Genomic DNA, 15,267 nt, shown 5'->3' with positions numbered 1-15,267 from the left:
AGTGAGAATAGATATGATGTTACAAAGAAAGTTATTTTCAACAGAAATCTGGAAAGAGTTTATCCACCTTGTGTTTCATGGGAATAACCCGAGAGTAATACCTGTTTGGTCAAGTAAGTCAAACTCACTCCATTAGTATATCTTAAAAGTATAACGAATTTAAGAGGTCAAATACATATTTTGTACTGACAGTCATCTTATAGCACTAACTTACTACCTAATTATATCTGCATCTTCTTACCTAACATATAATAAGAGCTGAAATTGGTCTCTTTTATCTAACTTAATGTTGTATATGCTTTGATTATGATGATGTTATTATTTGAAAATAAAATGTACAGAAGAGTGGCTCCACAGAAATGACATGACAAAACACTGATAACACAGTTAGCTCTTTTCACAGTTAGCTCTTTTCAGCCTCACCCTGTCCACATTGGCAAGCAACATTGAAACAGCACACTCACACATATACACATACACACATGTGTGCACATGTACACACATATATATGTATGCTAAATTCAGGGTTTAATACAAAAAGTACAAATAAAATATTAGTGATTTGGACAAACATTAATTTGCCTTATTACAAAATAATACACAATCCAGTCACTATGGGTGTTACATTTTACTTGCCTCGCCACATGTGACCACTTAATTTATTTTAATTCATTCATTCATTCATTTGTTTTGTGCTAATACTAGCCTTGAATTCAGGACCTGGTTCTGTCCCAGAATTTGTTGTTTTTTTGTTTTAGTTTTCTCAAGCCTAGAATTTTACTGCTTGTCGCACAGCTCCATTTCTAGCTTTTGCTGGTTACTTTCAAATCAGAATCTAATGGATGTTTTTAGCTTGGTATGGTTTCAAACCACAATCCTCAGATTTCATCTTTCTGATTAGCTAGGATAAACACATGAGCCACCAGTGTGGCTTCTAGATTTTCCTCTATAGCTATCTAATGCACATACTTAGATAGTAATTTAAAACTTAGAGTCTAGAAACAAGTTGTACAGTGATGATATTGTCCTGTCAGAAATTTAAGGTAGTAAATTTCTTCTTAAAACCATGAACAAAAATACAATGATATAAGAAAACTCACTATTGAACACATGAGCTTTAAGAGTTTTCTAATAGATCCATTATTTGTTACCCAACATTAGAAAAAAAACTGTATAATGCAGTAGTAAAAAAAAGTCTTTTGTAGGAATACTTAATTACCTTGTTTTTAAAGACACCTGTTTTCATCTAAAAAAGTAGGCCTGTCTATTGACTTCATGTGATTTGATGGTTGAAGGTCCTTAATGAGAAGTCAAAGTGTATTACTAATCCTTTGCTATCAATTAAATCTCACCTTTTCTTCTTGGAACATATAATGATTAAAGCAATAGTTCATAATCAGCAAGCAATAGTTCAGATTCACACTTCCAGTGCAAGTGGATCACTAGTAATTAATCCTTGATACCATTTTCCACAAAGTTTTGTCCCAGATACAATCGGTCTGCCTTCTCTAGCTGCTTTCCTAGCCTGGACCTATTCCTTCACTCTACAGGAATAGTGATATTCAACTGATTTCAGTCAGATCTGTTACTAGAATTATCAGGGATTTAGATCCTTGTCTGTAATTTGGTCAAAGCTATGTCTCTTTATGTAGGCTATTAAAAGTGTATTTACTAATTTCAAGTAAATACATAAATTCTATTTCCATCTCTTTTAAAAAATAAAATTGTTTTCTCTATAAATTGATCCGAGGCCTGGATTTTGTGGCTAGCTAGGTCATTGCACATCTGTCTCTCTCTTCCTCTCTCCCTTTCATGGTTCTCATAGATAATATGACTGCTCCATAATTATCCTAATTTATCTTGCTTTTATATTTTTGGTTGCATCATTTCACTTTCTGCTCTGCCATTCCCCAAATCATTTACATAGAAGGCATTATTTCATATTTTCTCATTCCTAGAATAAGCTGCACATGAAGACACCACTGGTCCTCATTTTCAGTCTGTACCTTTCAATATGGAGGAAAACATTTCCTCTGCTCTCTATCAATTCCCTACTCTCCAGTTAGAATAATTTCGAATAGTAAAAATGGAAAAAGAGAAAAAAATCATGGTGAAATAACAGATGTAGAAAATTCACTGGATTTTTCTGAGCAGTTCAACCAACGTGAACTATTGGGGAATACATGTGTACCTGATTCCCACTGGTACTCAGTGTCTCTGGTTAGGCAACTCTGATGAAGACAAGGAACAAGATAAAAAAGTGAGGAATGGTATCATTTGCAAAAAAAAGTGGAGACGTATTCAAGCAAATTTTTCTGTGGGCTGCTGAATGTAATCGGCTTACTACAGTGCAGAGACTACTTTCCAAAAAGGCCACTCATGTGAATACTAGGGATGATGATGAGTATACCTCTCTTCATCAGGAATCCTACATGAGTTGGTAGCTCAAGGCAGATATTCATGAAATTACTGTGAATGGCTGGACACCCCTGCTCAGTGCTTATATGTTGAATAATACAAGAGTGGCTTCTTTCTTAGTTCATCACTATGTAGATACCAATGCCCAAACTAAAGTTCTCTTAACCCCCTTGCATCTTGCTGCTTGGAATAGAAATAGCAAAGATGTGCTGGATCTCCTTCTATTGAAGCATTATATCAAACAAGGTCTGAAGCACAACTTGAAAGAAACTGCATTTAATATTGCCAAAAGAATAAATACGTATCACTACCTCGTTGAAGTTATGGAAGGCTGTAAAAATTGTTCTCCTAAGTCATAATGGTTTGGTTAAGTTTCTTAATTTTCAAAAATGCCAATCCATCTTTGTGTCTGTACAATTATTTTCACAATACAGAGCAACGGCCATATCTTACTTTAAAAATTCATCGATTCAATGGTATTCTTCAAGTGAATTGCCTGACTTTGATGTCAAATTGTATTCAAGAATTGTTTGTATACATCTATAATGATTTCTGCAGAGTTTGTGATTTTTTAAATCAGAAATCATTTTAACTTATCTGTTGAAATGAGTAGTACAGAAACTGAAAATATTTCTGATGCTTGTCTGAAAAAAGTATATTTTAAAATAATCTGTATTTTGTTTGTATAATGTCCATAATCTATTTCATTCTCTCCTAGATATAATACTTTGAATTCTACATTGTTTTATAATATATAGGTTCATTAATAAATGTGTTATTTCAGATAGCATTCCATATAGAAAAAGTTTAAGATTCCTTTTTTACCTAAGTCCTTATAGTATTTTACTTCTTTGGGATAAAATGACAATGTTATCTACTTTCAAAAGTTTTGTAAAGATTATGCTATATAAAGGCCTTTCTAAGGTGAGGATTTAATACACTGATGTCTAACTAACTTTCAGTTCAATGAATTATATGTGTTGTTACATTTGTATTTTTTTAGTTTTTTATTGTGAAAATACTGTACAGAGGGGTTACAATTACATGGGCAAGATAATGAGTAAATTTCTTATCAAGCATTGTAGCCTCCTCCTTTGTTTTCCCTTCCCATCCCTTCCCATCCTCCCTCTGCCCCCCCCCACTCAATCCTCCTCACAACCCTCCTCCCCGCACCAAAGATGTAAAGTTCATTTTTGACATAATGACTTGTATTTTTGTAATCAATTTTTTAATAACTTTTTCATTTCTTACATCTGAAGAATGAAAAATATGGAATACTTCACAAATTTTCATATCATCCTTGTGCAAGTGCCATGATAATCTCTATATTGTTGTAATTTGGGTAAATGTGCTGCTGAAGCATGTAGTATCCTGTAAAGTTAAGTAGTTAATGATGCAATCTTTATAAAGGCATATATCCTTAGTTGACTTTTTGTAACCAGGAAACCTTATTGTTCCTAAAAATGCTATTGATCTTACTTCTCTAAAATTCTGTGTATATTGGAAAAAACATATTGTTTGGTCGATTGCTCACATTTGCAATTTTTTTGTCAATGACTATTTTAAGTCTTTTTCATTTTAAATTTGATCATACTTTGAAGCCTTTATAGCTAGATCCAAAGGTGATAGCTTTTCAAGTACTTATTTATCAACTGAGTTAGCTTTGTGGAGCTAATGGATTCAAAGCAAGCCTTGCTTAAGAGCTCCTTCTAAACTTCTGCAGCTTAAAATTCCTAAATGAGGTCTTACTGGCACAAATGTCTACCTGACCCTTTACTCTTCTTCCATGTAGCAACAGACCAACCAGAATATCTTACCCTGACAGCATAGATTGTCTTACTGGAACAAAACTAATCTTAGTTATAAAGGACCATAGAGAGATGAACAATTAAGACAGAATCGTTTAGACTAGAAGGTATTTTATCAAAATATAATTGTTTCTTATACCTAATATTTCAAAAGTAGCTAAAACCAAGAAGGTAAAAAAGTTTTGACATGCATGATTACCTAATGTCCTGGCCAGTCTACCATCCAACCAGGCAGGAATTTACACTACTGCCTTTCTTTCACCCAATATTTTCATAGTTACAAGAGAAGTCTATATGTTTCTCCTTGATATTAGGCCTTAAATTGGTAATGTTTATCACATTGTTTCCTCTTGCCTCTAGTCTATAAATCTACAAATGGTAAAGCTTTAGGCCCAACTCTACCAACACTGAGGTAGAAATAATGGAATAATACTTTAAAACACAGTTGCTTTTGATACCCTAACCACAACAGTACATTGAAAAACATGTGCCTTTTTCTTATATTATATATAGTTACATATTTTATCTTTATACGTGCTAATATTTTATTTCACACAGTGAAACTTACTAGAATTAATTGGTAATTTGACAAATAAATAGATATTTATTACAATAAATAGATTGGAATATAAATAATAAGGTTTAGAATGTACATTTGAATATAAAAAGTATCAATGCAATGTCTTTGGTATAAACTTTTGATACCTTCTAAGTGTTCTTGGTCTTCTGAATTCACATTGTAAAAACAAATTGTTGTTTTCCTCTAATCTATAAGGGACTTTACTCTGCTGCTCTGTTTATTGTTTTAACTCACTGATTCCAAAATATTTTTCTCCAATTTCGGAAGCCTTCCTACTGATTATACCCAAATTTTATGATATGATATCTAAAATGTATTACTCTTCTGCAGGACCCATGGGTCCTAGGATCCCAGGTCCCAGTTATCTGCTTCATCAGATAACAAGGGCAAGATTTCTCACCTAGACTCATGAAACATGTCAACAGAAAGTAATTGGAAATCCATCTCAATTCCTTATGACACCGGAATTAGCAGTTTGCAATTGTGAAATGCAGTGCAACTTAAAATGAAAGATGAGATCACAAAATCTGAAAGTACAGTAATTCAAACTTTCAAACAAATGACCAGCCCATATGTGTGACCAAGATCACAAATGTCACAAAATTATTTTTAATACCCCTCTTGTGATGATTACTGAAAGATTTTTGTCCAGCATAAGTAGGCCAAAAAATTAGTTCCTAGAACGATAGATCCATAATTAGTCTACCAAGGCTAGGAAAACTTGACTTCAGGTCAAATATAATTCACAAAAACATTAATTGAGAATATCGTTAATGCTTCAAAATACTGGTACTTCAGTAAAACTTGGTTCTGTTGTATAAAAATGTTATCATTCACAAACAAATGACAACCTACATTTAATCTCCTGAAAACAGATTCCTTTTGAAATAATCTTTTAAAAATCACATTCACCAAAATAACATTTGACAAGTAGACGATAGTGACATTACAAATTTTTCAAGTTTAGGGTGAAAATTACAGTAGAGTTGATTTATTTATCCAGCACTAATGCCAAGCAGGTTCAACCATTCATTAAAGTGTAGAAATAGTACCACCCACCATTTGTGTTGTTCAGTAGGTGCCTTCCAGAAATGTGTCAAATAGAACAACCTCCCATAATACAAACCCAAAAACCAGCTAATAAAGCAAGTTTCATCACTTAATAAGGTACATTTTGAAAAGTCACAAATAGATGCCTTATCATATGTTGTTTTATGTTTTCCCTATCTAACATAGTAAGAAATATGACTTAAAGTCATGAATATGGGTACTCATCAGAGATGTGACAAACATAAAATCTGTCTTCTGTTTCTACCATATTCCTCTATAGTAGTAAATCGTGGTTTTCTTCTTTTTCCAAAACTTATAGGTAGTAGAAAATATTATCCCATGTAAAATAAAATAATCACAAACCTTTTTACAAAGCCATTTATAAAATTTTGTAGTTAGGAATATATTCTAAGCCATATTTAAACTTTCTTGTTGACTAAAGATTAATCTTCCAAATGGATGAGAATAAAATCATGTCTAGGTGCTTCACATCTCCAGTCTTGCAAATTGTTATTGCAGATGAATGAATTATGGAAATATAAGCTGACATCAGTTCAAGTATATGCAGGATTGAAACTCCTTGGAATGTATATAAACCTTTCAAAATATTAACAGACAGTTTAACAGAATGACTATCAGGAAGTTGAAACCAGAGAGGAATAATAGTAAAGGCATAGAATGAATGAAAAATGGAACAAGAGGCATGTACAGCTAGAATACTCAATGTACACATGTGATAAAGGAAGTGGTAAATCTGAAATAAATCTTGGAGAAGGGGTTGGTTGAGAATGATAGAAGGAGTCACTCTGATCAAGGAGCATTGGACAATTAGATGGACATATTTTTTGTAATACACTTGCAAAACCTTTTGTAATTTAGTTAGAAAACACAACAAAATACAAAAACACACAAAAATCACAACCAAACAGCAATCTCTAGAGAGGATGAATGTGACCTCTCAAAATTTTAAATAGTCAATGAAGGGTAGTGTTGGGAAAAGCAAACAAAGCTGTTCAAAGAGGGCAGTTTTGGGTAGCAGAGAATTTTGAACAGATTTAAATAGATTGTCTAAGGTTAAGAATCACCTACATCTGCTGCAAATATTTTCTTCTGTGAGTTCTCTTTGTCTGCAATGGATAATCCAGTCCTCAGCCACCCTTGATAGCTTGTGAAGATAGAATGGAAGAAACAAGATCAAGAACCCATTACTCCACTGGAGACAGAAAAGTCCTCTATGTTTTCTTACATCTCTCTTCACTACTCTTTCGTCAAACTTTTAAGTCAAGTGATTTTGAATTATATCTTTCATTCTTTGTTCTGGCAAAGTAATTAACCAAACTAATTTACTAAATATTATTTGCCATTTTTTCTACCATGCTGTTTACTTGTCTAAGAGAGTCCATTAAACTTCACCGTTGCATTTGGTTGCCACGAAAAACCAACATCTATGTTAATGAGGACAAACTCTAATGTAAAACTTTGTCTCCACAAAACCAGTCCAAGAAGTTGTGATCACAAATATTTAGCTATACTTTTTTCTTTTACCTTGAAAGTCTTCTTGTGTCTAAAGTGTCACAAAAATAAGTACTCCACTACTTTTTGGTTCAATCACTTCTAACCTCAAAGATATATTTTGCTAACAAGATGCTTAGAGGAAACCAAAGTATATTCCACTTTTATGTTCTCTCTTAGGACTCTCCTTAGATACCATATCAGGATCAGTGAAGTTATACTTTGCAAAAATATTTCAATAGATTATTTTTCTCTTGGTCTTGCATTTGCTCAGCAAGATGTATGGAAAAGAATAGAGTTAAATCATCCATACCTTGGGTGACAGTGTCTGTTACAAAAGACAATGCTTGTAAGTCCTAAATCTATGTCCTCCTCTTAGCTCTTGCCTGATTTCCAATTAAGCACAGCTTCTTGGCCTCAAGTCCAGTGAAGCTGAAAGTCTATAAGATATCCTCCTCACCCCGCCCCTCTATATCTTCATGGTTTCTCTTTTAAAACTCTTTGAAGTTGCCTCATTTGAACATAGAATTTATTTTCCTGTCTTCATTCAATCTATTCTGCATTGTAGTGAGCCATATAGGCTCTGTAAAATCACTTTAGGTAGCAAAAATATTAAGAAAATCTATATCAAAATTTCTGGCCCCCCTCCACTGCTGAAGTCAATATGCTTAGATACGGCTTGTAAGAACATTGTTTGCTTACCCTTTCAATTTTCTCAATTCTTTTCTGATCCCAAACTTTTTGGCTTATGTAATGAGAAGTCTTCACTACCTCATGTTGATAAGGATATTATTTTTTGTGAGCTGCTTAGAAATGTGTAATCATTGGAGTATCCAATCAGATTTTTTTTCTATGTTTGAGTGCTTCACGTGCAAAGACATTGGGGAAAGTGTTACAAACAGAAAAGCCTGAACCCAATACCTTCTTTCATTTTGGAGGGCACTTTCTGCCTAAATATTTTGACCCAAATTATCTTTTTCAAAGAATAATTTTGGTAATTAAAGTTCAATTCACAAATTTTGATGTCTTAGGTTTTTTTAAGAATTTTGAATTTCACACAGTGAGAGTATATTTCCTGCGTAAGGACAATTCTCAAGGGAACCTACAGGATTTACAGTAAGGTTTCTGAAGTTTGTTTGTTTATTGTGAAAATGAGCTATCTTTACCCACATTTCTCCCTCTCAACTAAGTCTCCATAGCTGTATTTGCATGAAAGCCTATTTTCCCAGGCAATTTTCTTAATAGGCTAAGTTGTTAAAAAGTTTGAACAATTAAAATATGCCTGTCATAATTTTTTAACTCTTTTGAAATCCCTTTATCAAAATCACGTTTTCCCCAATCCTAATTCAACCTTTACCATCAAAACTCTAACATGTTGTTCACATGATATAGTGTCCAGGCACCTATTATTTTCCAGTGGCTTTATGTGTCTATATGAAGATATAAGCTGATGCTGAGCAAAATGAACTCCAAGATATGGAAACAGAGATTTTTTTTGCAGTTGTTTTTAATGTACTATGTGATTTCTATTTTCTTTGGGTTTTTACCCCTATGGTTTGTCCTTGGCCTGTGTATACATTTACCTTAATTAGGGAAGGGAAGAGGAACAACAAAATGGCGAGAAAAAGGACAAAGGGGAAGACAATGCAATAGCATTACTCACAAGACAATATGTTGGAAATGTACATTACAACTTGTGAGGAGTATTGAGGTGAAAGAAAACTGTGAGAAAAATGAAAGAGGGGGTAACAAGTTTGAAATGTATTCACTACCTTACAATTACTGGAACCCCATTGTACATCAATTTGACAATAAAACTAAATTAAAAAATAAGCTGCATAAAATATAATTTCACTGTATTGTTAAAGTAAATATTATTCTTGATTTTATGTAGCAACTTTTTAAAAATCAATACTATTTGGCATCTAATTTGAATGGATTACTCCTTTTTATCAGAGAGTCATCAACTTGAATGTTATCCAACTAGACAATATTTTCACAATAAACTTGCCAATATTTTGAAAAAAGAATAAATATAGTAGTTTCTCATAATAAAACCGAAAACAGTTTAATTCTATGGAAACCCATAACTTTTAAAAGTAAATAAGTTGTTAAGAGGACAGAATATATATGTTCCTCAAAATTCCTATGACTAATAAATACTCATTTTCAAATTCTGAACATTCCATAACTGAGATATTCAAAACAGTACCTGTTTGCATGTTATGTAATTTTGCAATAGATGCAGTTTCCAATGGAGTGTTACAAATTGAGAAGTCAACAGAAAAATAGCCACATTCTTGAAGAGGAAAAAATTATGAAGCATCTGTTATTAATTCTTCAAGAGTAAGCAAATTTTATCAGAGTAAGCTATTATTTCTATGACCATCAATCCCAAGATTTATGCTATAAAGTCATCCTAGTCCAATAGTTTCCAACTTGTAAAGTGCACCTTAAAATTCCCTTAATTCACATCATGAATAGCTTATCTCTATTGTGAAAAATACTACACCTCTGATAATGTGATGCACTCCTTGTTCTGGAAAGAATACTACAATAAACTGAGTTGCATCATTTTTCCCCTAGTGAGATTCTTGAGATCACAACACTTGCAAATGTTATTCATTTTTATACTTTTTAAACTATCACAGATATTCAGGATGCTAAGGTCAGAAGATTATGGTTGAAATCTCCAATAAACTCAGAAAAAGTCAGACACAAGTGGCACTGAGATTGAAGTGGTAGCGCACGATCCTTGATTATAAACAGGCTCAGAGACAGTTTACAGGCCCAGATATCAAGGCCTAGGACAAACCAATAAAACAAAAACAAATCCCAAATGTAGCATTTTTCTCATTGTATACAGAGGCAGGTAATTAAGGAACTTGCTTCCTGTGTTACCTATAGGTAGAAGTAAGAAGATGTCACACAATTATTCTCTTCATACAATGTCATACAAAACCCTCAAAAATTGCAATTTTTTTCTATATTTATAAATTAATATTGATTTGTTGGCAACTCTGTCTAGATTATTTACATTATCATCTTATACATGAACTATTGGAATTATCTATTAACTAAGATCTAATTATAACTCTCTTGAAAGCATATTCTAGGCAAATAGAATGCTAGAAACATTAGTGAATTTGTCAATTAAACCCTCTACTTAAAAAGAATTTTGTAGCATCCTATAAAATATTAAATTACAAACAAAACTAAAATATTTATTTTAACTCTAAATTCTAATTTAGCAAGATCTACAAAGTCCTGCATTTGATGAACTTTGCTATTTCTCTAGGCTTAAGATTTTGTAATCCTTCGTCATTTCTTTGGAATCCAACAGAATGATGCTTACTTACTTTTTCAAATTTTGGGTGGGAATCATGAGCCATTTGGAATCTGGGAATGTTCTGTAATGAAGAGAGCTCTTAAAACACAACTGAAGATTATTATACGAGTTACATTTCAATAGGAATGTTGACTTTTCAAAACATAATGACAAAATTAGCCCAAACTTCCAACTGTGTATTCTTTTCTTGTTGTTTGGTTTGTTTTATTAGACAAAATTATACTACCTGGTCCAGGGAAAGTATCACTATTTAATTCTACTCTCTAATCTCCTGCTTTAGTCTGAGTACTAGAATTCCAAGCTTGTCTCATATTGCCCTGCCATGGATTGTTGGTTTATTTTAATCTAGACATAGACTAGCAAATCTGAACTTCTCCAATGATATTATCCACTAGAATGACTGCTCAGAGTGTTTATGTACTATTTTCAAAGATCTTCTAAATTTGACACAGGATATGATCATTTTCAGATGCACCTGCTGGTATCTCTGATTCATTCAATCCTTTTAATAATAATTACTTAACTCTCTTACTATTCCTCGTCCCTACCTATGTAATAGTCTCAAACTTTTTTGAAGAAAGTTCACTTGAGGACTTTCTAATATTAAAATTTATCTCTTAATTCTTACTCAGGACATATTTTCTATTGCTTTTTTAAAACTTTTCTGAATATTCTAAGAGTTGTTTCATTTCTGTATTTGTGTGTGCACATATAAGTGCCTCTGTGTGTATGTGTGTGTTTGTATGTATGTATGCAAAAGCCTCAAGCTCTTATTCATCAATCTTGCTCATGACTGGTATTCCATCACCTGAGACATTCTTCCAATCCAGGTTTTGGCTGGTAGTGTGGCAAAGACTGTTCTGCCCAGGCTGCATGCAAACTGAACTTGCCAGACTCCTTTACATTCATAGGTTTTATTTCTCCAGAAGTATCGACTTTTAAACTACAAACATTTTTGTGAGTGAAAAGTCTAAGCTGTAGTCCAGATTTTTAACTCAAAAATTCATAGAAAGATAGATGAACATATACATTGCATATGCTGAGTGTACACTGTTAGAAATGTAATCTTACGCCAGGTGGTGGAGAGATCTGAGGATTGGGGTTCAAAGCCAGCCCAGGTAGGAAAGTCCAAGAGACTATTTTCTCCAATTAACTACAAGAAAACTGGAAGTGGCACTGTGGCTCAAGTGGTAGAGCAGTAGCCTTGAGCTGAATAGCAGAGGGACAGCGCCCAGGCTCAGAGTTCAAGTGCCGAGACCAACAACAACAACAAAATGCAAGTAAAGGAAAGAAAAAGAAATGTGATCTTAGCCACTAGTTCATTGCTATTATAATCCCTGCTCTCTCAAGATGGACTTTTTTTCCAGTTAAATCCATGCCCTTATAGCTGACTTGCTTTGGAACCAGAATTATTCTTCCATTCTACTTTTAAAAATTCGTGCAATTAGCAAGCGTGATTTAGAAAGGGAAAAGCCTCATACTTCATATTCCACTTAGGAACACTCCCATAAATCTACATACTGGACTTGGCTTTATTGTTTTGATGTTGTCTTATTTGTAGTCTTCTATAGTGTATTGAACCCTTATACTTAAACACAGAACTTCTCTTTCTCCTATTATTGCAAAGGTTTCGCTTACTGTTAACTCATGTGCACTAGGGAAATAATGCACAGCATATACACTCACAAAAAGAATGATCTGAGGACCTTCTTCCCATTTAAAATTTGGCTTAATTTGCAGAGTAATTATGAAGTTTGAACTAAATGTACTCATGGATAATGTATTTATAAGCAATATAAATATATTTTCTCTTTACTAAGTTTTCTCTGAAACACCTGTTACCTCATGTCCAAAAGTGTCCTTGTTTTAGTTCAATGAAGCCCGAAAACATTCCTTAGACCTCAAGAAGCACCAATGATTGTTACTGGACTTTGTGGAAACTGATCCAGAAGAGGAATTGAACATAGAGGAATGATAGAGTTCAAATTAACTTCTGCTTTCCTTTTTACTTTACAAGAAAAGAATCGCAAGGCTTTAAGGAAACTCTGTCCCTTGCTTTTTCCAGTGTGTTTTTTATTCATATAAACTTGTCTGAAAACTTCTAGTTGAGAGTATTACAAAAGATAATAATATGCCATGTGAAGGCCAGCATAGAATAAAAGAAATTAATATTGTTGGTTTTTTTAGTTAGTTTGTATTTGTTTTTGCCAATTGTGTGGCTTTAACTCTGGACCTGGGCACTCTCCCTCAGCTCTTCAGCTCAAGGATAGTGCTCTACCACTTGAACCACAGCGCCATTTCTGACTTTTTCTGTTTATGTGGTACTGAAAAATCAGGGCCTCATGCATGCAAGGCAAGTACTCTACCACTGAACCACATTCCCATCCCCTAATAACATTGTTTTAAAATTGTTCTACTGCAAAGAAACAAAGACATGGAGGTTTAAAAGTGTCTTATAGATGGATATTTCACCCCTGAGATGATTCTCTTTTTGCAGGAGTCAGTTATCACTTCCTTTAGTCTGGTCCTGAGTTCTCCATAGCAATAAGAATTCCAAAAAAGCAGGATCATGTGAGTATGATTGGCACAAGCAGCCTCTTCTCAGACCAGTATCCCTTTAAGGAGAATCCCAAAGAAATATCGGGGGTTGTTTGTGTTTGCTTGTTTGTTTAGTTTGCCCTGGTTCTGGGGCTTGAACCCAGAGGCTGGACTCTGTCCCTGAACAGTTGTCTTTCTTGCCCACCTATCCTCAAAAATAGTACTCTACTGCTTGAGCCAAAACTCCACTTTAGGCTTTTTTAGTGTTTATTTACAGATAAGAGTTTCACAGACTTTTCTGTCTGGGTTGGCTTTGAACTAAGACAGTAAGAAAGACAAGTGAGATCAACAGTATGGACTTCTCTTTTGAAAAAAGAAATATTCGATGAAGTTTATTATAAAGCTAATATATGACAATTTTTAAAAGAAAAGAATATTCCCAGCAAAGAAGCCATAACTTAAATAACTCAGCAAAAGTAGGTGTACTGAATCATTTTGGAATTATTTTTTATTCTTGGAAAGATTACTATTGACCTTGTCATTCCTTTTGGGGAAACTGAAAGTCATATTTGCACTTTTTTTGTTGGTCATGGTGCTTTCACTCTGATCCTCGGCGCTGTCCCTCACCTCTTCATCCCAATTTGAGCACTCTATCATTTAGCTACAGCACCACTTCTGGGTTTCCTGTGATTAATTGAAGATAAGGGTCTCATGGACTTTCCTGACAAAGCTTGCTTTGAACCAAAATCCTCTGGACTCATCCTTCTGAGTAGCTAGGATTACAGGCTTAAGCTACCAGCACCTGGCTCATATTTGCATTTATGTGTACTTAAAGACACTATGTAGACAAAGAATGGAAATTTGAATCAAATGATGACATTGCAGCTTTTCAGAAAAATTGGGGTAGGAATAAATATGTCCTCATTTTTCCATGTTGTTATATTAATGACTCATGAGCTATGGGACTCTTACATTAGCATCCTATGCCATCTGTGTAGGTGTTATTTAGTATTAGACAATATTCATAGAGTAATATAGAAAGACTGAGATTTTTAGAAAGCAAAGGAGATCAGGTATGAAAGAACAGCATAGAAGGAGATACATTTATCACACAGATATTAAGAACTAGCCTAAGAGATTTAGAATGTTAAAGGCAATGAGGTATAAGCCTAGTTGATAACTAGTTCTTCAATAACCAAAAATATTTCCCTAGGACAGTTTCTGGTATACGTTAGTTACTATCATTTATTCCTTCCATCTGGAGTTATTCCTTCTCTTCTATCACAACTGTTAATTAGCCTCTGCCTTCTTGGTGCCATGACTGACCAAAAAGATTTCCAAATCTCACTTAGACTAGCCTTCTCTGTGATTAGCAGTGACCTCTCAAAAGCCTGGAATCTTTGAATTTCCAGAATTCACCTTCCCTTGACATCTAAGTTCATTCCTGGCATTAACTGCAGTGATCTAATGAACAAAACATTTTTTTTTCAACACAGTATCCTAATATAGGCAAAATGCATGAATTAGGGACTGTTGTCAGGTATCAATATGGAAGGAGCAATTATATATTCCAAGTATGTGTTCTTTATTTTGCATTTACTAACTGTTTTGTTTTGTTTTGTTTCTGACAGTCCAGGGAGCTTAAATTCAGGGCTAGGGAATTATTCCTGAGCTTTTTTTTTTGTTGTTGTTGTTCAAAGCCACCACTCTACCACTTGGGGCGCAGCACCACTTTCAGTGTTTTTCTGTGATGAATTGAACCCAGGTGTTCATGCATGCTAGGCAATCACCACACCATGAAGTCACATTCCCAGAGCCCTAAATGACTTTCTTAAGATGGCATTACATTTTCATTCCATAACTATGTATCATAATTTTGGCCAGGTGGTAGAAAATGACATACAAAACAATACTAAGTCCAGTAAGGCTGGATGGACAGTGAATAACCGTCATGGTCTAGCCAGGGCACAGAGGGGCTTACCTCACAGACCTGGTTAAACAGGCTGAGCAAG

At 33.9% G+C, this 15,267-nt stretch overlaps 1 pseudogene; it reads right to left on the bottom strand.

Moving 5' to 3' along the window:
- Window positions 1-3,681: 3,681 nt before the first annotated feature.
- Window positions 3,682-3,781, bottom strand: LOC122101190 (annotated as a pseudogene).
- Between the last annotated feature and the right edge of the window lie 11,486 nt (window positions 3,782-15,267).

This window comes from Dipodomys spectabilis, unplaced genomic scaffold, assembly GCF_019054845.1.
Source record: "Dipodomys spectabilis isolate Male_0828 unplaced genomic scaffold, ASM1905484v1 ptg000638l, whole genome shotgun sequence".
Classification (NCBI taxonomy): domain Eukaryota; kingdom Metazoa; phylum Chordata; class Mammalia; order Rodentia; family Heteromyidae; genus Dipodomys; species Dipodomys spectabilis.
This window is presented reverse-complemented; position numbering and strand designations above follow the sequence as displayed.